Source organism: Panthera leo, chromosome B1, assembly GCF_018350215.1.
Source record: "Panthera leo isolate Ple1 chromosome B1, P.leo_Ple1_pat1.1, whole genome shotgun sequence".
In the NCBI taxonomy this organism is placed as follows: domain Eukaryota; kingdom Metazoa; phylum Chordata; class Mammalia; order Carnivora; family Felidae; genus Panthera; species Panthera leo.
The window spans coordinates 54,320,799-54,342,318 of NC_056682.1; positions in this window are offsets into that span (position 1 = coordinate 54,320,799).

Genomic DNA, 21,520 nt, shown 5'->3' on the forward strand with positions numbered 1-21,520 from the left:
ATTTCCATTTTATTAAACCATGTTGCCTATCATTTTATATCATGTGATAAACTGCAGCTAAATATAAAAAGTTACTGCAATTTAAAAATGGATATAATTCCATTATTGCCACATTTTACAGGGCATCAGAAGTCAATCTGTCCTCATTATTTTTTTTTAAATTAAATCTATCAGATAACCTAAGCCTTTAAAGCCATATATCCTATTTTAATTAAAAAAAAATTCTGGTTGTGATCATTGTATAGAATTAAAATCCCACGTAAAATATGGGAAGAAGGGAGGTAAGGGGAGGTCATCTAGTGTTACCTGATAAAAGGAGACAGTAATATTTAAAATGAGGTAAGTGTTGCACCGATTTATGATGTATTTTATCTTCAGGAGAAACCATAGTTTATCGTGGTGCCGTTCAGCTTGAATCGTCAGCTGTATATCTTTGACTTTTTGAATGTAACTGTTGAAAGGAAAAGACTTTCAGAGATGTGAGCTATGAGGCAGATCAAAAGCTTAAAGCAATTTTGCTTTGCTAGCTCGAATATATTTTTATTGAAACATATTTTGTTGTCATGTGTGCATAAATATTATATAGCATCAGTTAAAGAGGGTGAGGGTCCCTGAGTTGCTGGGTGTTGTTAGGAGAAAGGCAAGTAAGAATTAAAATATCTTTATAACTTCTATTATCTCAAACACTTGGCTCTATTTTTCTTTTTTTAACATCTAACTTTGCAGTAGCCACTCTTTTCCGTAGGTGATTCCTATTGTAGAAAATAAAATAAATTCCTGATGTTAGAGTCACAGACTAAATTTAACATTACATTTAAGGAACATAAATCCTTATGAGATAATAGTAAACATTAATTGGAGACTTTTAAGAAGTGTATTATAGTTCCACATTCTACAGGAACCATACACATAATCTATACTGTTCGTTTTTGGTTTTCAACTTCTTTTTTCTTCTGTCATTTTGTTTGTATTTCTTTGTTGTTTCGAACTGTTAACACTGTAACCGATCATTAAACAATTAAAGCTTGTTAACAATCAATAATCTGACAGCGCCTTGTGGATTTGAGTTAGATCATTTATTTATTTATTTATTTACTTCAGCTTCAGATTTTCTCACGATATTAACATTTTCCTTCTCTTTAAATATCTTTAGAAACCAAGAAAAATATTTTTTCTTTAACTATTGGAATTAATTTCTATGATTTTTAACTTTTCCCTTTTCGGGAGTTGGTTTGTTTAGAAAGGAATAATAAAAATAAGCTATTAAAAGTCAGGAGGGTCACCAGGAATAGGATTGAACTAGCAATGCTATAGTCTGAAGACAGGAAGGAATTTAAGTTATTTAAACAGTCTGTGGAAATTAATAACAAAGGATTTAAATTATTGGGTTCAAAAATATTTATTAGAAAAGACAAGGGAGAACATGAGGAGATATTCTACTGTTTGTTCTATGCTTTTAAAATCTATTTTCTTTTCATTTCAGTTTTTAAAGACTACAGTTGATAAACTGATCAGAGGTTAATTGGCTTTTCTGTGCCCCCTTCACTGATGTCTTTTTAAAGAATAAATGCCTAGAATGTGCTCTTGCTAATGTCATCCTTGGTACCCTCAATAGAGCTAATGGTTTGAGGTTTTAGGGGGGAAAACAAAATCAGGGCTCATAAAGTAAATGTTCTGGCTCCTTCCTCCAAAAAGCATGGACATCTTATAAAATATAGATTCTTCACTGCTGTGTTCTCACCTCTCTGTGAAACAGAAGAGTAACACAGGTTTTCATAAAGGGATTTAAAAAATGGTACAGCAGCTTAGTGTTTTCAGTTGGTGTAGCAATTTATACAAGGACCTTGGAGACTCTCATACAATTCTTAGTATTATTTAGAGAACAGCAGCTTGAAGGGTTCTGATGTCTTGTATATCTTACCCAGACTTTATTAGAATGTTTACAAAAGGACTCACTTCATAACTCACATCCTTTCTTAAAGCAGTAACTATAAAGCAGCAAACGTATGACAGATGTGTGTCTGTGGGTCTTTTCTGTCTTGTTTAGGCTTTATAGAGAGTTTCTTTTTTTCCTTTTAAGAAAATCATTAGTGGAGGATCAGTTCACATTAACATGGATTCTTTTGTTTGTACTCTTTTTTTTTTTTCCTTTGGCTTGTTTGAAAATGTATTTTCCTTAGGTCCATCAGAGAAAATATCGTGTAAGTTTCTGTATTTAATGTAGGTCACTCCAGACTAAATTCACATTCACTACACTTTATGGTAACAGAATACCTTTTAATATTTTCCCCTTATTTTATCCTTTGCTCATTCAGAGACTTTTTTTTTTAAGTCTGTCCCCTCCTACCCCCCCCCCTTTTTTTTTGGTACTTCAGCAAGGTGAACATCTGATTGAATAGGTTTTAAAAATCAAAAAGCATCTTATGAAAACATTTGAGAAAAATGAGTCCTAGAATTTCTTACAGTTAAACAGGCAATTATTATAACTGATGTATATACAATTATTATAATATATAAATACCCCAATATATATACTGAATGAAAACAATGCATGAGGATAGGTTAAGTAGTGAAACGAATACTGAATACTAGAATTGTAAACAAAAATAAATCCATTTATTGGGAAAAAAATTTATTCAAGATATTTTGTAAACATGTTATTGGCAGATATTGCATTAAATATTTTAATTTTACAACCTAACTGACACTATCAACTATTTTAATTTCTCATTTTTCAGAAAGGACTTGAATATACCATATATGATAAAATAGCACTAATCCATATTCCACTCATTTATCCTTTTGTTTAAATGGCAATAAATTAGTTCCACTAGAGAACACTATTAGTGGAATTAAAAACAATTTAGAGAAAAATAAGTTTATTAAAATTATTACAGTAAAAAAATTATTTTCTGAAAATATTTGAGTCCCAAGTGCAAAGGAAAAAAAGACAAATTTAAAATGAGCTGTTTTTACAGTGTGTCCTCAATGTTGAAATACAGCACATTCTTTCCCTGTAAAATATTTCTGTGAATTATAGTTCATGTGTTAAATTCTAATGGGCAAAAATGTTTCATTATAGTATAGTTATAGTATCATAATATTTTAGTATATATTTAATATTTTGATCTATTTAGACTTGTTATCAATTCTTAACGTAGTACATTTCAATGTATCCTGTATTTTGGAATCATAAACCACCATTTCTTAAAACATGGTATAATTTTGACTGCACATGATTGAACTGATGTCTTTACTCTGCCTCCTTTCCCCCAATTTTCTCTTGTTTCTCATTTTCTGGGAAAGACATTTTCCATCACGTTTATCATTGTGGTCTCATTTATTAGGCTTTTGCTTTTCAGATACATTTTAAGGTTTTTTTCTCTCAGTAAATTCTTCTTTGACATTACAGAAAGTGTCAGTTTATATTGTTTTAGGAGCTGCTTGATGGTTTAGGAGGGACTTTTTCTAAATTCTTCCTAACAAGTTCATTAACTGCCTTCCAATTAACTGACCCCTTCAGACTTTTGATAACCCTTTACTACAAGGGAATAGCATTCAGAGCTCATTAATTTTTTTTTTAAATAGTGAGTTGGTTAATAAAAAATAATAAGGGGGTTGTAATGATTTTAATGATCATATTAATGTATTTCATTACTAATTTATAATCATCTTTTAAAGTGTTTTTCTTAGAAATTTCATATCTTTCTTTCACCTACCTTGCTAGCTATCAAAGTCAATCATTTGCTGTTATGAAAAAACTATTCAAGTCTTCCAATGTCCTGAAATCTGACTTTATTATTTGCATTTTACTGTAGTAGTGCTATATTTGAGAAAAATGTCACTATACCCTTATAATTCAAAAGCATTCAGGGTAAAAATTCTTTTATTTTAAGTCATATTAAAATTATTAGTTAAGTTTTTTAATAACCAGTATAAAAATATTTGCAATAACTAAGCATGGTTCCCATTAAATTATTATTAAATTTATGATTAGTACCGGATGTCAAAGTAAAGCTTCAAGTCTAAATGGCACAAAACGAAAAGTTACCTGAAGCTAACCAGTTATTATGGGACTTACTGTCTTTTCCTAGAAGCCAAAAGCCATCGTGTTGACCGTATTGTTTCATTACTATGTATATTTTTCTGATCATTAAACATACATACTTTATAAAGAATGGCATCTTATGAATTGAAGTAAGTCACTGGTAAAAAGTAGAAGGCGTTGTCAACTTTCGGTCGATTTAATAGTTAAGAGCGATTGTAAAAGTGCATTATCATTTTGAATTCTGATCATGTGCCTTTTTATTGCTGGACAAAAATCAAGCCTTTCTGCCTGTTACATTGCTACAATTCTTCCGTCAGAAGACAGGACTGTGAAAATCTGCAATAGCCTTCAATGTGACTTGATGAATAGCGAGAGAGCTTAGTGGAAATGTTGAACTCCTTCATGATTAAAAAGCAAACCTTTAATGTAGTTTTTGTTTACCATGTCATAAGTGCAGCGTTGGAAGTTACTGCCAGAGAGTCATTGGAACAGGCATCAGTAAGGCAATGTCAGCCAGCCAATGCTTTGAAAATGATTCAGTTCCTCTAGCCTTATGACTAAAATAATATCCAGTGGCTCCAGCCCCAAGCCTGGTTAATGCATCTGTCCAGAACACATAATTACTCGGTCATAACATTCCCCCGGCCACCAGCCAACAAACCAATCAGCATTTCTTCCTAACCTACCAGAATTTTTGCTGTGTCAAACTGTTTGATCTCTAGGTAGTAAAAATGCAAAAAATGGAAGGACACTGCACTGGAAGGTTTTAATTTAGAATAGTTTCTCATGGAAATTAAATTTGAAGAGAAACATGTTTTTGTTGTCTTGACTGAAGTTGAAATTTTAATTTGGTATCCCTTTGCATATCGTGTAGTTTATTTTTTTCTTTATAAACTCACGTATTTCAGTCATTTCAGTGAGGAAATCGTCTAACGACAAAATAATGGTAAATATATCTCCAGTTACTGCTAAAAATGATTTTGTTTCCAAAACATTACAAATATAGTGGCAAAATTTGCTTTTTCATTAACATAAATATCGTACGTGCACATATTTGTGTATACAGAATGCCTCGTATCATCTTCCGATGGCAATTGCAAAAGTATGTATCTATTCACATACATGTATGGGAGCATATACTCTAAGTTTCTACATAATCATTACATGTGGATAATTGTTCATGAAATCCTTAAAATTGCTCTAGATTAAGTTATGTTGTTTCCCATGTTTTTCACAGACTAGTCTAAAAATGTTTCAAAATGGATTTCAAAAATCATTTTTTATGAGGTGAAGCTTCACTGAGGTGTGAAATACAAGCTTAGCCATAAAGAACGAATAGATTTAGGCAACCAGAGGGAGTGAGGAAGAACACTCCAGATAGAAGTCAAAGCATGTGGGAAGAAGTGTTACGTGTGAAAGAAAACGGCGTGTGCAGGACAGTATAAGAAAGTTGGTCTTTCTGGAGTGCAAAGGCCACGCGTGAAGGTAATGGGAGATGAAATTGGAATGGTTGGCACGAGTGAGGTTGTGAATGACCTTATATACAAAATAGAAGCATAAATATTAGGGCCGATAATTTGAAAAAATGGCGCTGGGATACGGCCGGGGGTTAATTCATGGGCACATTTGAAATTATTTTCTCAAGTATCTGTCCCCTCTCGACTTCATCCTGTACCAGGTGGAGATGGCAATGTGCCAATTGGATCATATTCTTGGCTTCATGTTTGGTAGGAGTAGAAAGAAGGGTAGAACTACATTGTTCTCACGAATAGTTGGTACATTTTCTATAGCACCACTTCTTTATCTCAGGCACCTCAGCCACAAGAGAACAAGAACGAGACCCGAAGATAAAAGATCATGTGGCAGAACAAATATCGTCTCCTGGATACGTGGTTACTGAACGTTCTGGAGGAAGAGCACAGTAAATGTCCCTTTGGGTTTGAGAGGGGAGAATTATCATATGCATATTACATATACCCACATACAGACGCATAATGCTTTTTGCCTCGTGTCTTTGTGTCCTCTGTGGTGCCATCATGGATGTGTGTGTGTGGACATCCACATTTGTAGTTTATGGGCTGGTCTTCATGGATCATTTCATGTCCCATGTACTGTTCGCAGTGCTGTTCACATGTCAAAACCTTGAAGTATTTGCCAAGATGCTGTAATAAATAACAAACATGAACCATCTCTAAGACATACCTGCCTTCCTTTTTTAGTAATTGAATATTTTATAATTCCAAAGGTGACTTGACCTTCCACTTGTGCTGATAGGATGAGCTCCTACCAAGAAGGTGAGTCCCTGGGGAGAATGTGTAAAGTACGAAGCTGCTCCTACAATTGAAAATCTGCATTTTTCCATCCAACTATATCCTTAAAAGTAGATCTAGTGTTTTGTGTTTTTTTTTAATTTTAAAAAAAATTTTTTTTAACGTTTTATTTATTTTTGAGACAGAGAGAGACAGAGCATGAACGGGGGAGGGGCAGAGAGAGAGGGAGACAGAATCGGAAGCAGGCTCCAGGCTCTGAACCATCAGCCCAGAGCCCAACCCGGGCTCGAACTCACGGTCCGTGAGATCGTGACCTGAGCGGAAGTCGGACGCCCAACTGACTGAGCCACCCAGGCGCCCCTTTGTGTATTTTTTTTTTAATGTTTATTTTATTTTTGACGGAGTGAGAGAGAGAGACAGAGTGCGAGTGGGGGAGGTGCAGAGAGAGAGAGGGAAGCACAGAATCCGAAGCAGGCTCCACGCTCTGAGCTGTCAGCGCAGAGCCCGACGCGGGGGTCAGACTCACAGGCCATGAGATCATGACTCAAGCCGAAGTCTGAAGCTCAACTGACTGAGCCCCGAAAGTAGATCTAGTTCCTAAAGATCTAGTTTTATGTCGACCCATCTTGTTTGCCCATCAAACAAGATGGGTCGACATAACTCTCAAAGTGGTAAATAAATTTGAGAAACTACCTTAGAGAGAAGAAGACATAGTGTTCATGAATTACTATGTCTCTACTATTAATAAACTCTATATGATTTTAGTGATTCAGTGATTTCAGAGAGTGGGTATCAAGCATGGAACTTTCCATTTTGAGGTAATGGAATTCATGCTCTAAGGCAGCAGTCCCCAATAAAAATAGAACAAGAAACTTATATGTAATTTTGAAATTTGTGGTAGTATAATGGCTACATTAGAACAAATTTAAAAAAAAGCAGATGAAATTAATTTTAATAAGATTTTATTTAACCCAATATATCCATAATATTGAATCAATAAAAGTATTAACAAGATTTTTATATATTTAAAAAAATTAAGTTTCTTAAATCCAATGTGTCCATGAGATTCATAACAAATCTCAATTTAGAATAGCCACATGTGGCTAGTGGCTACCATATTATACAGCAGAGCTCTAAGGTGAGAGAGCTGAACTCATTATGGGATGCTAGCTTGGAGGCACGTTTGAAACTGATGTATACCTTTATGTTTTGGTCCTTGGATAGCAACATCACAAAGACATTCACCGTAGAAGTTTTTTGTTTTTTCAAAAAAAAATTTTTTTAAGTTTACTTATTTATTTATTTTGAGAGAGAAAGAGGGCAAGTGGGGGAGGAGTAGAGAGAGAGAGGGAGACAGAGAATCCCAAGCAGGCTTCGTGCTGGCAGTACGGAGCCCAATGCAGGGCTCGAACCCACAAAATCATGAAATCATGAGCTGAAACCAAGAGTTGGAGGCTTAACCCACTGAGCCACTCAAGCGCCCCATTGCAGAAGTTTTTTTATCAGATACTTTATTCATTTAGATTCACCCACATACTTACCATATTTGTTTATTATTTCTTGAGTTTTTGAATTTCTTTTTGGATAAATTTTATTCAGCCTGAAAAATATTTTAAATGGAAGTCTGCTGGAGATGAATTTTCTGTTTTTGTTGGTCTGAAAAATATCTTAATTTCCTTTCATCTTTATCTTTGGAGGACATTTTGGCTATGCATGTAATTCTAACTTAAATCATTATTTTATTTAAATATTTTAAGTATAGCTTTAAATATAGCTTTCTGGATCATTTTTTGTTTTTGTTTTTATTTTTGCTTATGTTGTTGTGTTGAGGGCTCAGATGTCAGTCTGTGGTCTGTTTGAGGGTAATCTGTTCCTTTTTCTGAAAATTGTTGTTAAGATTTTTCTCTTTGGATTTTTTTTTTCAGCATTGTTTTCAATGTCAGTTAAACCACAATGTGAGCAGGTGTTGATTTCTTCTTAGTTTTTCTTACTTGTGCTTTGTATGGTTTCTTGAAAACGTAGCTTGATTTTTTTGATCAATTTGGTTACCTTCTCAGCCATTTTCTCCTTAACTATGACTGCTGTTATATATCCGTTCTCTTTCTGTTCTTCTGGAATTCTCATTATATTCATCTTAGGCTTTTATACTGTATCCTTTTATAATTTATATTTTTTCTTTTCTGTATTTTTCATTCTTTAGTCTCTCTATGCTTCATTCTGAAAATTTTCTTCTGACCTATACCTCAGTTTGCTAATTTTCTCTTCAATTATCTTAAATTTATTGTCAGGTCTGTTCACTGAGATCTTAATTTTGGTAATTAGTTTTTCAAATGTTCTGGAATTTCTATTTTAAAAAGTAGATTTCAGTTCTTTACTAAAATTTATAATCTTATGTCCTTGAGCAGGTAAGTATTAACTCCAAATTTGAAGTTCTTGTGGGTCTGTTTCTATTGTTTGTTTTTGCTGTTTTTCAGTAGCATTGCTTTTCTGTGCCTGCTTTTCCCCAAACCCCTGCCCCAGATAATGTGTTTACAGAGCTCCCTTAAAAATATTCTAGAAAAGAAGATAATGTTTTAATTTCTAGAGAGGATTTACTTTTCTCTCAACCAGGCATCTGGAAGCATTAGCAAGATGGGGATCATCTTAATCCAACTTCATGTATTGAGATGATTTTAAGCTGAACAATAGTCCTGCAAGTCCTATACCCTTCATTCTTATCCTTGTCCTTCACCCCTATTATCTGAACGCCCATTCCTCTAGAGTTCCAAACCAAAGTAAGGCATTGAACCGGAAACTCCCTTTGGGAGTCTCTGGACTGTTTCTCTTCTCTCATTCAAAGGTACTACTCACTCTCTCACTCTTCCTCTTCCAAATTGGGCGAGGTGGGATGGGGGGGGGAGATGAAAAGTGGTTACAAAGCTGGGCACACTTTTCTGGTTCTCTTTTGTACCTCAGGGTCCCGAACTAGTAACTTTTCACTAACATGTTAGCTCCCCCATGCCTTAAAGAAAATATGTCTTGTCCAGCTTTTCTGATACATATCAGAGAACTACTCCAAATTATCTAGCCTACCATTGTCCTTTTAAGTCTTTCTAATTTCTAAAACTGATGTTACTTTCGTCCATTTTATGATCAAACTTACCTCGCTATAGCAGCAACTTATCTATCTTTGGTTGAAGCTGATCTAACAGATTAAGGCAGAATCCCTCTGGGCTAAGCATCATATTTTAAATACGTTAATATTTTTCACCCCAATTTCTTTTTTCCATTCAAAGTTAACCAGAATATACCTCAAATGCTTTCCCATTATGTTATTTTTTCTTTGAGATAAAGTAAATATTTTCCAGGTATATGGTGTACCCCCAAATAGGTCTGGTTATATCTTGAGATTGTAGTATCTCGGTAAAATATATGTTAAATATTAACTTGTACAGAAGCCTCAAAGGTACTTCTGTTTACAAATTGTTTAATATGAGCAATTTTTAGCATTGCATTTGAAGACAATTGATGTGTTTCTTTTCTTCACATGTAGCATGTTTTCTAAATGCCCTGTTACTGTTTCAGCCACATTTTGGGGTTTGTGTTTGACTTTTTTGCTAATTTACTTGCCAGCGAAGGAAATGGCATTTGAAAAAACAGAAAACAAAAAAACAAAACAAAACAAAAAAAACCCTAAGGATCAGTTACAGTAGCAGAGTTCTTGGAGTCTAATGGAGATGTTCATATAGAGTTTGTTTGTGAGTGCTTTAGATATTCGGAGAAACTTGATATAGCCCAGGCCCGGCTAATTTAGAAGAGGAAGAGATATGATTTGATTTGTCTAGGAATTCTCAATCCTATTTCCCTTAACTCTGAGCTCCTTTAGCTAGCGTATGTATATCAGAGTCAATTTGTGCACTCCAACTCCATATACTTGCCTTGCTGTCTGACAGGAGAGGTCCCTGTTTCTACAGACAAACAGGCTCACTGTGGTAGCCGCTCACTATTTCCTCATGTTGTTCATGGGCATGACTCTAAAACAGCAACTCACCATCCTCACTGAGCATCTCTTTCTCTAGCCCTGTGGCTTCCTTATCCCAGAAGCAAGATACTAAGGTTTCCACTGGGAGCCCATGCGTGTGCAACCGATAAGTGTTAATAATGCCCTTGGGACAAATTTTGAACAATGAAAGGGCTGGTAGATAAATTCTACTCTCTTCCTCCATTGTAAAATGACTGTTTAGAGACTGAGTGGCTTCATAAATGCACACTGAAGATATCTTGTGAAAATGAGTGATTAGCTCGTCGTGAGGCTGTGTCCAGCATTACTTGGTTTTGATCTCCCTCCCTTTACCCCTCATGCCTATGTTTCTGGATAGCATTCCTCCATAAAGTGTTAGCACATCTGTTTTTGCCTGGGCTCTGTTTCTCAGAAATGATCCTAAGATAGGCTGTATCAGCAACATAATGAATATTTATGACTGTGATATTGCTAGCAAAGTAGTAGATTCTTGGTAAACCCATGTGGGATCTTGATTAAAGACTAACACTTACCAGAAGATACTTTGATAAAGATGTTTAGCCAATTGAAGTTTAAAATGGCAATAATAGCAAAGATTTAGTGAAAATCTACTGCCTGCCAGATCCTGTGATAAATGCTTTCCAACTGTTATCTCTGTTAGCTTTTAACAGTCCAACTAGTTGGTCCTACTATTAACCCAATTTTTACATAGGAAGAAAGTCAAGTTCCTAGTGGTTAAACAACTTCATTAAGATCACGAGTTAGTGTTAGAGCTGGATTCAAATTAGACAATTCCAGAAATTCTTGACCACAAATTGTGTTGTCTGCCCGAATTTTTATTTTTCTTTGTATATTTCTATTTTATTTAGGTATGCAGGTCATGGTCATCGGAAAGTTTAAAAAATCTATTCCGTTTCACATATTAAACAGCTGAGGAAATATAAAAAAATGATGAATGTTGTTACTACAACTAATGAATAAGACATTTGTTAATTCAGGTTAATTATCAAAGTCACAAAACACGTTTTGCTGAAGGAAGAAAAATGTGAATACAAGTAGGTGGTTAAAGGCAATTCTTATACACTATCTTAATCATCCCAAGAAATACTATACTATTGCATTATATTATCAAGAACATTCAATCTGGTTTTCCACTTCAAGTCAACTGACTTAAACAGATAAATTTTTTTACATATTAGCAAATTAAAAAAAATATTTTGAAGCAACGAGAACAGTACAGTCACATGACTAATTTATTATTCTTTTTCTTTAGGTGAGAAACATGATTAAAATGACATTATCTTACCAAAATCTTGCTAAATCAGGATATAGATGGTATAAAATCATTAGTAAATGTTCTTAGAATCTATTTGACTTGAAATGGATTCTAAGTAGATAGGCATACATCTCAGCAGGAAAGCTGACATACCAAGTATTTTCATAATTAAACTAACATTCAACAAGTTTGATCCTACTCTCTGTTTGGCACTGTTTTAGGTGCTAGAAGCTTGGAAGTGAAAAAAGACACAAAATTCCTGCCCTTGTGAAGCCTACTTTCTACTGAGGGAAATAAACAATACAAAAACATAAAGTATTTTTTCAGAATGAGAGAAGTACTATGCGAAGTAATAAATCAGTGTGGGATAATAGCCCTTGTTGAGGGGGTCATGGTGGAAATCAGCCATTTTATCCAAGGGAGTCATTTTAAAGAGTCTCGATTCTCAAATACAGAATGTTGGTGATGATAAGGATCTAAAGATTTACTCTTCTGTGCCATGGACGTCTGTAGGTATAGATCAACTTGGAATCACAGAGGTAGAAAGGTCTTTGTCAAGCCCCTTCAGGTTGTAGACAAGATTGAGAACAGGAAATTCCAGTTGATTTTACCCTACTTTACACAATAGTTAGGAGGAAGCCCAGCCCTCTAATTCAGGTTTCCTAGTTCTCGGTCAAGTATTCTTTACAATGTTTTATTCACTATGTCTTTGTATGAATAAAAAAGGATGATTCAACTCCAGACGTCCACAAAGCTTCTTCCAGTCTCACATTTTTCAGGTCTTTATTCAACTTCTCAGTCTTTCCCTGTCATTTTAGTATATGTCCTCCATGTTGAAAAGTGGGTTTGGAGGGACTGTCATCCTATGCTTTGTCACTTACATAGGTCCCACTTGGAGAACTTTGATAACTGCAAGCAACACTTCCTTTCCAGGGGGACCACATGCTCTGAGAGCTATACTCATTGTGTAGAAGCCATTAACTTGCTTCTTTCTCTCCCAAATGCTAAGTTGCATCATCAGGGTGATCATAAATGACCTTCAAGGGTTTAAAGAAACACCATCAGTAGATTATGTATGTAGCCCTCAGATTACAGTGAAGGATCCATCTCTTCTAATGAGACTACTTTTTCTTGGAAGTATCCTAGGGGGATAAACTGACTTCTTATTATAACTGAAGCTATTCCTACCTTGGGGATCATACCACTTAGAAAAGCTGGTATGAAAATGGATGCCTAACTTTAGCAAAAGTGACTAATGATGCCACTTTTTCTGGAAGTCACTCAAGGTCAGCCTCAACTCACCGATCAGAGTGGTTATACAAGGTCGATGTGCCCTAGACTTCTCTTTGTACCTGGATTCCTGCATTGAGCAAAGTCGAGAGGCCAAAAAAACTTTAGGAGAAAATCACCTGACTTTCTTGGTAGACCTTGATGGTTTCTGGAATTTGTTCATATGGTTGGATCTTGGACCCTGGGCAGCATGGTTGAGATCAAGATTGGCCTCATCCTGTACCTCGGCATTCTGTTGGTCGTAGCCTTAATAAAAATGCTGTATGGAACAAATTGAATAGATTTGGTAGAAATGAGGAACTGATATTACTGGGAGATAATTCTTCACATGTCTGTCATGTTTCTTTACATCCTGTGAGTGAAATTCTGATAGCTGTTTATTCTTGACTATCTTTTTAAGAATGCTTGTATGGCTAATATCTTTGGAAGAAGAAAGAGTTTTGCCTTGTAAAACAAAGAAAGGCATAATTACTTCTGATATAAAGAAGGTAATATTCCCTCTGGGGAAAAGATCAGGCAGGTTCACTATCTGTTTTAAAAGATTCAGGTTCCCTAAGTTCATTGTTCCTTTCCTATAATGTAACCACTACATGTGCAGGCATTATCTGGCCTTCTTCTCATCACCCTGTAGGAATGCAGCTGTGAGGAAATGTACAATTTGATACTCTGGCTACTGCTTACTCTAGGTAATAAAGTCCTTTGTCTCTGGCCCAGGAGTCTTGTGTCTTCCGCTCGCACCCAGCAATCTATTGCAGGTTAATTGTCAGCTTGCCAATAGGGTGAATTCTCAGACCCTTTGCAGTTCTTGACACTACCCTTCTTATCACTTTCCAGGTTTGTTTTTCTTCATCTTCGCCTCCGTCTCCGTCTTCTTTCTCTTCTTTTGCTTTTTTTTTTTTTTTTTGGTGTTTTTCTTTTAAGCATACATCATGATCTAAGATATCACACGTATAATTTACCTATCCTGTTTATTATTTTTCTCCACTAGTAGGAGCTTTGTCTGTTTTGTTCACTGCTGTAGCCCCAATGCCTCGAAGACAAATGGGTCCATAGTAGATAGCTCACAAAGATATATTGCATCTTTGGCACCCATACAGATAGAAAGTAGCTAAATGGATTATGCTGTGATCCAGACTCATGATCGATTTTGTTGATAGGGCTCATGTGTGGACAGAGTTAGTATGTATGCACATGAGCTGATAGTTCCATTTATGCACAGAAAAGTGCACCATACAACGTAAACTCCTTTGTATTCTCTTTATTCCCCTTAAATAATCTGTCTGTAGAGAATTGCCTTATCCTTTTGATTATGTTTGGGGGGAAAATGTTTGCTGACTGCTTAGAGAGGTTAAACTTACCTATGCTCTTGTTATCATCACTGCCTGCTTCCTCTAGGTTTTTTCTCCCAAATTATTTTCCATCTCCTATCTCCTCATTTTTAGCCTTTTTTTTTCCTGCATTCTACCAAGGGGCCATTTATCCCTTGTTTTAAAACTATGTGACTACTTCAAACTTCTTTTTACTGCACTTTTATTTGCCACTAAATTTCTTACAAGGATGGTCTATGCTAGGTGCTATTCCCTTTCTCGACGTTGGCTTCATTTTCAACCTTTTGCTGTCTGATTTCTTCACTCACCACCATTGAAATTGTTCTGTCATTATTGATGGTCTGGATTTACTCAATCCAAAAATCTCTTCTCAGACTCCTTCCTAAAACACTTAATGGCTGTGTCAATTCCTATCTACTCACTACTTATTATATTTCTTTTCTTTTCTCTTTTGTTTCTACCACATAGAGTGATCTTGTGTTTATCTTCCCATATTATGATTGTTCTTTTGGGCATTTTTCTTCTTTATTGTTTACTGTCCTAAATATACATAGGTGTTCATTAATTCAACAAATATTTATTGAGTGTTTGCTATGTTCTAAGTACTTAGACTGCATTAGTGAACAGAATGTTCAGAGATCTCAACCTTCATGAATTACATTCTCTCTTTTTTTTTAATTCTTAAATGCTTATTTTATTTTTGAGAGATAGAGAAATGAGCAGGGGAGGGGAAGACAGAGAGGGAGACACAGAATCCGAAGCAGGCTGTGAGATCATAACCTGAGCTGAATCGGATGCTTAATGGGATGAGCCACCCAGGTGCCCCGTGAACTTACATTCTAACAAGGGGAGTTTGGCAACAATAAATATAATAAATAAGTTAAAATTATGTAATATCTTAAAAGTCAATAGAAAGAAAGAACATTCAAGCAAGATATGGGGCATCCTGGAGGTGAGTGTGGGTGCAGAAGATCGAAAGCAGGAAGCAGGTTGTATCAATAACAGGCCCCATTGGGAAGAGAGTCTGCCAAGGGCTCACCTCTTTTTCCTCTGTATCACATCCCTTGGGGAGCTCATTTACTTCACATTCTACAACCGGTACCTGTATGCTGGTGATTTCCTAATCTATATCTCTAATATTACCTCTTCTTTGAGGTGTCATCCTGTTTAAATCTTAGCATTACTCATTGATTTAACCAAGTTTTGCGGACCTACTGTGTTCCAGTATTGTAAAAGTGATGCAGAGATGAATAAATCAGTGCCCCAGAATTCAAAGAACTCCTATAGCAGGACATATTGTGATTTAGCAGCATCGTTTTAGAATCACCGGGAAGGGCATTAATAGAAAGGTGGGAATACTAGGGGAAGGAGTCATGGAAAAATTCCTGGAGAAGGTGACACCTCATTTGAGACTTAGCAATAGTAGGAAGGAAACAAGCAGAAAGGAGGAGTCATAAGGCCTAATATGCCCAGATGCCATGATTTTTTTTATTCCATCCCAGCTGAATAATACCAATCCTGCCTTTGGACCCTCATCTCCAACCCAATAGCACTTTACTCACATTTTCTTCCCTCTCCTAGGAGAGACATCGTGTACTCCAATGTGTCATAAGCATCAGAATACCACCAGGTTGTAATGGTAAGTCTGACTTACCCATATTTGTATCTACTGTATGTGTATACAGTGCTTGTTTATGGGATCAAATCCTACAAAGAAGTAGGTTAACGAACCAAGTGGAAAATGGAAAATTACCATGTATTTTTGACTTGTTTGTGCAAAGGTCCAAATGTGCTGAAAGGGAAGGAATTCTGTGTAATGTAGAAAGGATGTAAATTTAACGTTACACATCCCGAGCAAAGAGTTTTCGTTTTTTTCTTCTTTCGGTTCAGCCTCCTCAGACATCATCACATCCCCCAGCAAACCACTCTTTTTTGCTGACTCTTTGACTATTCCAAGGTCCTGCCTCTATGACAACTACCTCTTCGGGATCTGGCAATTGTAAATTGCCGGTTACGTATCTCCAGACTAGAATAATGTCTAGGATCATTTGCATGGAAATCGCTTTGATTACATAGCTCTATTTCAACTGAGAAATTCCATGTTACGTAATAGTTGTTATTATTCATAGTAGCCGAACCTGAAAGTTATTCCGAGCCGGCTTCACAAATAGTACAACTAGGGGAGCAATTCGTCTTGGAGAAAAATATCTAGGCATGACAATTATTGTTTTATTTGAATAAGGAACCGCGTGGATGGCGACACCAAAAACAGCATCCGCTGACACTGTCACCAGCCAGCAGCACCTACGTGTCCCCTGCCCTTCACCAGAGTGTGCACAATGTTATGGGAAAATGTTAAGTTGTAATAAGTGCTAACTCCTGGGACCTACCCATGTTCCCGTCTACCTTCTCCCTGGCCTTCCCGGGCTGGTAGCTCTCTCTGCCTTTAGTACCTCTGAGTACCAATGGCCAGAGGTCTTCCTTATGGTATAGCCGGGCTCTCAGGAGTCTGTACATCTAAGTCGCAATGTCTAATGAACTTAAGATAATAAAGAAAGAGGCATAAAAGGATTTCTGTGACCACCTTTGTCTTTAGAAATTCATGTCATCTAGTGCCCTGAGTAAAATTCTCAATCCTTGAAGTGTTTAAGAGCACTTTTACTTCCTCGTTGTCACCATGAAGTACCAGACCGTACTGGGATATTAAAAAATTAACAAAAAATTCTAGAGCATGGTATTATCTTACATTAGAGAGCCAATGTAAGGTTTGGGAGCTTTGATTTTGGGTTTAGACAGAGCTGTATTTGAATCCCTAGGAGGTCACACACTATCAGGGCACTTTGGACAAGATGCTCTACTTTTCGAAATTTTGGTGCTCTTGGGGCGCCTGGGTGGCTGAGTCAGTTAAGGGTCTGACTCTTGATTTTAGCTCAGGTCATGATCTCACAGTTTGTGGGATCGAGTCTCACATTGGGCTCTGTGCTGACAGCTTGAAGCCTGCTTAGGATTCTCTCTCTCCCTCTCTTTCTTTGCCCTTACACCACTCGCACTCTCACTCTCTCTAAATAATTAAACTTAAAAAAAAAGACAAAAAACTTCGGTGTTCTCATTTAGGAAATGGGGGTATTAATAGGACCAACTTCATAAGGTTGTTTTCAGTATTATATAAAATGATGCTGCTTCCAAAAACGACTTATCTTTTAGACATTCTATAGTGAAATATTTATGGATGAAATAATATGCAGTTTAGGATTTGCTTCAAAACAGTACAGCTATGAGGACTCCAATGATTCTGAGTTATTCTGGAAATAAGTTGATTGGCCATGAGTCTGTAATTGTAGAGGATGTGTAGTGAGGTGCCTGGGGGTTCATTGTACTGTTTTATTTTTGTATATGTTGAAAACTTCCCTAAGAAAAAGTTTAAAAAGATAAGAGACGATGCAAGTTAAGCTCTTAGCACAATGTTTAGCATAGAGTATGCATGAAATAAATAAATTATTGTAATGGCAATCTTCACAAAGTAATGACCAGCATTATTGAAACGGTGAAATAAATATTCATATAAGTACGTCTTCAAAATCAATGTTCTAACTTTTAAAAGTTATGGTTTTTAACAGTATAACATCGAGTATGTTCCTGCTATTTATGAATTTTTCCCTCTGTTTTGACCGAATCAGATATAACTCATGATTTGTCACAAACAAATAAAAGAACTTAGTCATCATTATTTTTTTCATCTGGTCCTAACTAGGTCTGCTAGAATGGGTGAAAAGAGGAAAAGGGGCGAGTTTTGAATTTTATGATGTGATAGAAACAAAATTAACACCTGCAAAATTCAAAGCCAATCAATAACTAGTTTTATTTGCCTAAGTACTAAAAAATAAATTCAATAATCACATGATATGTTTTAGCAGAATAAGGAGATTTTTTTTTTAAATCTATTTTGAGAGAGTGAGAAAGTGCACATAGGTGCATGCAGGAGAGAGGGAGAGAGAGGGGGGAAAGAGAGAATCCCAAGCAGGCCCCACACTGTCAGCCCAATGGAGAGGTTGATCTCATGAACCTGAGCTGAAATCAAGAGTCAGACATTTAATGGACTGAGCCACCCAGGTGCCCCAGAATAATGAGATCTTAACATTGTTTCTAAGAATGTTTAAGTTAGTGTCTCTCTGTTAAAGTCGCCTTTCCCTATTCCTGTGGGACTTGTGGGCAGCTCTATGCCCAAGCCAGAACCTGCCGTGCTCCACTATTCTCAGCATTGAGGCCACGCCTTGCTCTCCCGGTCTGGGTAGCCACACAACTTCCTGCAACATCACATTGACTGCAGCACAGTATGCTTCCCGCCCTCGTGGATTTTCTGACCTCTCGTAGATTTCTCCTCCTCTCACACAAAAATTGGACTGTAAAACACATCCTCCCTGCAGAATCTCACAAATCCTTCTTTTTAGAGATTTTCACTTTTTCTTACTGTCTGAAAGGCAAGCAAATCCCTAGCACCCGTGTCCTCCAGTGGGCTTCCTCTTTTCCATGACTTCTGGAAATAATTATCTTTGCACTTCAGAGATGAAAGCTTCGTTAAATATGTGAGAGACCAAGCAGATGTGGCAGAACGGATTATGCTGCACATTGTCTTGTGTCACAGCAGTACAGCTGATGAAGAGCTTGCCCACGATGGTGTCTTTGGAGAGGTTAGGAAAGACGGTTGTTTGGTGGAAGAAAATTAACATCCCTGTTATCACAGGATCTAGTAGTGAAACCTAGGATACATGTGCCCAAACGATGTGGGGCTATTTTTTTTTCCTTCAAAACTTCACCTAATTAAAGCATGGACACCAAAGAAAGCAAAGTAGAAAAGACTGAGTGTTTAGAGAAGTTTCTTGGTTAGTATCCGTAAATGACACGCGAAGTAATTATTCAGTAAGAGACAACTGTGTCGTGAGTTTAAGAAACGGTAGTATGTGGCCATCCTTGCACATTTACTTCTCATTATCAGATTATTTTATATTTATTATTGAGCCTATCACACAACATTTTTATACTTGTATTTTTTATTCTTTAAAGAGAGAGGTTGTCATTCTTTGAAGGATTCGACACGTCAATAATAACATAGAGCTAGATAGTGCTTTACATTATTCAAGTAATTTCATGCCTACTATATTACATGATGATTTTAAAAATACCTTTTGAAATGTGATACAGAGTAAGGAAGTGTTCCAGATGTGCCCTTCACGTCACGTAACACACAGCAATCCTGCACACTAATTCATAAGTCATTGATGGCTGAAATGAAATGAAATGAAATGAATCCTTTGTTTTCTCAAGGCTGCAAAGATGTAGGAAACATACATAGTTCTCATCCTGTGATTTGGAGGTCTGGTGGTCCCTGTTTTAAAGGGCAACAAAACTTTAACTAAAAGGCCAATCCAGAACCCTGGAAGATGTTCACCATGGGCCTTCACATGTTCGGTGGAGGGAGAATAAACCTTCATTTTGTTGGAAGACCAGGTTGTGGGAGCAGGGTTCATGATCTTCCTTCTCTAGGTGACAGCCAGAGAGTCACTCAGCAGATGGATGACCACATTCAAATTAGAACTGAGTCTACCGACCTTAGTCCATTTCATTGTGTTCACATGAAAATGAACATTAATTATTTCTTATGCTTGGTAGTTAGACCAGAGAGTTAGAAAAGGTTTGTGTTTCATTGGCCTTTCTTTTAAATGATTGTTGCTGGGTGCTTACGTCTTTAATCTACACTTTAAAAAGGACCTCCTTTGCTACAGTGTTTGCAGGATTTGTCAGCATTTGAGGATTTTGTGATTGAGGGCATTTTGTAATTTCTAGATGAATAACTTCACGTTCAGTCTCCCTCCTCCTCAGTTCTCTGTGCTGGAAATGGCCTGCTTTACCCCACTTAACCACATGCTGACCGTCATGAAAGCCCCGCGAACTGGAACCTGCATTATAAAATCATCTTGATGCCCTTTTTGGCAAAATTTATGTGTCCTTTTAGGCTCATGTAAAATTTTGTCTTTACTGACCTTTATTCAGTTTCTCCTTTATAATGATCATCCATATGTTATTTTCTTTATATCTTTTCTGGTGACTGTGTATTTTTATGTGATCCTCCAGGATTTGTCACTTTAGTAGGTATTTAGTAGGTATAGTATATAGCTCTACCTATATAGCAGTATATTTAGTAGGTGCCAACATGTATTTGTATTTGTTGCCTAGATATAGTGGAGAGATCGCTGCTAATGTATTTTTAAGAACTAACAGAAAGACCAACCATGTTTCTGCTATTACTGTCGAAAAGTTATAACAGTATCCACAATCCATAACAAATAATAACTCAATTATTTGGGGAATTTAAAAGCATTCTGGGAAGCATTTAGTTACAGGATCAATCTTTTTCTATACTTAACAAGTTTAAATGAGAATGAGGCCAGACTTTCTATGGATGTTTCTTTACTGGATAGTAAGTTATATCTGCTCTGGAATATTTCTTAGCACTGAGACATTTAACATATCTTACAAGTAAACAATTACATTTTTGGTAAATGTTTTGATTTTTTATCATGATGCCAGCTTTTTTCTTTGGCTTGTGGTTTGTCAGCAGTTTGGAATCCTTTTTCTGGAATCCTAGATCTTCTCTGTCACCCCTTGTTTCAAAGAAGCAAACAGATGGGTAAGTATAGAAAAGAGGGATAAACTGAAAGATATAGAACTGGTTAATTTTTTGTGATCCAAATTGTCAGGAACCGTATAAATTTTTTTTTCTTTTTCTTTCTAATTATTTTCCTTTCTTTTCTTCTTCTGCTATCTTTGCATACCCATCCCATTCTGAAAATGTGAAACAGTGTGACTAATGAAAGACCTGAGAAATAACATTTAAAGATGAGATTACGGGGGTGCCCAGGTGGCTCAGTTGGTTAGGTGTTCCACTTGGCTCAGGTCATGATCTCACAGTTCATGAGTTCGAGCCCTGAGTCAGGCTCTGTGCTGACAGCTCAGAGCCTGGAGCCTGCTTCGGATTCTGCTCCCGATCCCTGCTTCGGATCCCTCTCTGTCTGCCCCTCCCCCACTCATGCTTTGTCTTTGTCTCTCTAAAAAATAAATAAACATTAAAGAAAATTTTAAAAAAAGATTTAAAGATGAGCTTATCAGGTAAGACTTAGCACCTGGCATATATATAACACATTTCTAAAATCTCATTCTACTCACTGTTATCAAGGCAACATGTCTCATTAAAAAAGACATGGGATTTTGCATCAAAGCAGAAAACACTTAGAACTCTTTATATATTTGAGG